This window comes from Coturnix japonica, chromosome 15, assembly GCF_001577835.2.
Source record: "Coturnix japonica isolate 7356 chromosome 15, Coturnix japonica 2.1, whole genome shotgun sequence".
NCBI lineage: Eukaryota > Metazoa > Chordata > Aves > Galliformes > Phasianidae > Coturnix > Coturnix japonica.
In genome coordinates, this window is record NC_029530.1 from 4037350 (window position 1) to 4040548 (window position 3199).

Below are 3199 nucleotides of genomic sequence, written 5' to 3' on the forward strand. Positions count from 1 at the left end.
CCGGCTGATAAAGCTGGATTTTGTTTAGGGATATTCTGCTCTACTCAAAAGGAAAAGCCATGGATGCCCAAATCCACCCTTGACTGCGATGAGGGGCCCTCCTCAGAGAGACTGAAGTGATTTGTATGTACTGAGCTGTGCAGAGGAATGTCACTGATTTATAAATGTCAAACAGGCTCCGAGCAGCCCACACACGAACCTCAGTGAATTCTTACCTCTGACCCACTCGTTGGCTCCAGCAGCCACACAGGCTGATTTAGGGCCCCTTACTGTAAGAGCTTTAACATCTCACACAGGCTATGGCTGATCCGAAAATGTCAAAGGGGACCAAAGGTCAAAATTTCCATAAATTAGGCTCTGGCTTGCTACCTATCACGTAATAGGATTCTCTAGCCAGTTAATGCTGGCTACACTACAGGCATTCAGCACAGCAGTTCCCCTGCAGCCCTGTTCCCCTGCCCCTCTCCTGAACTGTTGAGACTGCATGTGCAAGAGAAGGAGTATCTTCAAAGATGATTTCCTGAAGGAGAAAAAACGAGTAGAACAAAGGACTCAAAGGAGTGAGTACCCTATCCTTTACTTCAGTACAGATATATCATAGCTTGGGTAGCAACAGGAGGAGTGACTTCTTTTTCTACTTCTTGTTTTGAGATCCTATAATCCAGTATTTCCCGCATCTAAGTAACATTCTGAAAATTAAATATCAACTCAATACACATTTTCAGTGCAGTGGTGGATGTTCACAGTTTAGAGTTTTCCAAGTCCCATATTGTTGAAATGCGAGGCAATGTTGAGCAGCCCTAAGCCTACACAGAGGTACTTAGGGGTAACAAACTTCACTTATAACTGGCAAAACTGCTGCTGGTTTCTGCAGGGCATGCGTAGGCATATATTACAGTGCTTTACTCATATCTTTAAGGTTAGTACTGTGCAGCTCAAGCAAGATGGAGTGCTCTCATGTAAATCACAGGGTAGCAGATAGTAAGAAATGCCTCCTGTTCTGACAGCTATGATGAAATGTTTTTTGTCCACAAGCCCTCCTGAAGCAACAGTCTGATTCTTGGCTAATGAAAATCAGGCTGAATAGAAATTCACTGTGGGTGTGATGTGCAGACACAGTTATATATATCATAGAATTGCAAGAGTTGGAAGGGACTCTCAAAGGTCATCTAGTCCAACTCCTGTGCAATGAACAGGGACGTCTACAGCTTGATCAAGAATGGCCTCCTGTCCCTCAGGCATGTTGACTGCACCACACAGCTTGGTGTCATCTGCAAAGTTGCTGAGGGTACACTTGATCTCACTATCAGTGTCACACGAGCACAAAATCATGTAGCACAGGTAGGAAGTCATGAGGGAGGGACGCAGAGAGCCTTCCTGATGTGAGCAGCCCAGCTTCTGAATGAAAGCCCAGGCCCTTCCTTGAATTCACTGGGATTTGAACCTCTGCATTCTTGGGTAGGTCCACTGCCTCCTGTTTCCCTAGTTTTTCTCTTAGCTAGATTTGAGTACTTTAAGTATCTGCCATCCCACAGACATGGCAAAATGTCAGCATCACGTGCTAAGTTTCCTTCCACTGCTGCCAGGCTTGAAAGACAAATACTGTGAGAGAAGAAATAGACAGGATACAAACACCTACATCAGGACTTTTTCTGAAACAGGCTGGGTGGCAAAATTGGAAGAATGCTAGGAATGTCCATTCTGGTTCACTGTCAAACCTGATCCTTCAGAACACCCACAGCATAACTAGCCCCAGTATGAGAATGGCTCAGGCCACAATTGGATGTAACTATGCTCTCTTGTTCCTTCCAAAGAGGTTCGGCCTTTCCTCTCCTTGTGAGAACGGCACTGAAGTGAAGCAGCAGCATCACTCCATGCAAGGGGAGGGTAATCACAGTGCAGGACCCACATACATCAAGCCCAGATCCCCCCTGCCTCAGGTACAGCTTTGCCAAGCCACCATAGGGGCTTGTGGCTTGTTCCTGTCTCCCTTTAGTACACTGCTGTGTCAATATTGTACTGTGGGAGAAACCAGAATGCTGTGCAGTTCGTTCAGGTCTTGGCTGCACCTGCCATGGCCCTGTTACCCTTACCAGATAAACAGTCCCTCATAGCAGTGACCTGGAAGAAACTGTCTAGAAAGAAATGGAAGCCAAAGCCACAAAAACTATTTTTGGGGGGTCAGGAGTGGCTGTTTTTGGCAGTAAATCAAAGGTGGAAAATTTGCTTGGAACATTTTGGGCTTGACATGAAGGTAGTGTATCTCCTAGAAATAGACTTTTCTGCTGTAGTCAAGAAGGGTGATCTCTAAAGGACATGCCCAGAGTTCAATTCATTGTTACTTTCAGTTTGTTACTGCACAGAGTGAAGTGCTACAATCAAGGCAAACAATGTAACTGAATGTTGTATTGCAGAATGAGCAGAGGGTCCAAAGCTCAGAGAAAAATTATCATAAAAGCTTCTGCCTACTCTGCTGGCCTTTGAGAAGGGCACTACATGTAACCTGTTCAATTGCCTGTTGAGTCCAGACAGCATTTGCTGATGTTGTTACACACTTAAGTCAAAACGCTTCCCTGCCTCACTGCCCTGGCGAAGGACCTGCCCGTTATCCTGTGAAATTTCCTCTGCTTGTCTGTCAGGGCTGCTGTGCTGTAATCTTGGGAGATAATCAACAGCGAAACCATTCATAAATCACAGCTTACAGAATAGATGCTGCTAGCGTCTTAAATTTCAAGCTTGTGAAGCCGTCATTTCAACAGTGACAGTCAAAAGGGAGATTAGGAATTCCTTTACATGGAAAAGTTTTTCTTGGAAGAGCGACCTTCTCTTTGGTTGCCTATAAATACAGTCATGTGGATTTGATTTTTACATGGCCCTTCTGCCCGCTCGAGGGGAGCACTCTGCAGCCTCGGTGGGCCTGTTGTAGCACCAAACACGTGCAAGAAGGACTGTGGTGGGATTTGAGCAAGTGAAGCTTCAAAAGCAAAGAGCTGAAGCTTTGCTGGGTGCCAGTAGAGGCCAAAAGGGCTGTTTGGGCTGCCATGACAGGATGTCCCACAGAACCAGATGCCTCTTGGCTCAATACTCTGTACCTCTGCTTCTGATTGCAGAATAAGAGTAATGCTGTGTCATGTCATGGTGCAAAGTGAAGCATTCAGATTTTATCGGCACTTGTTGCTTAAGGCTGGAAGGGTATGGT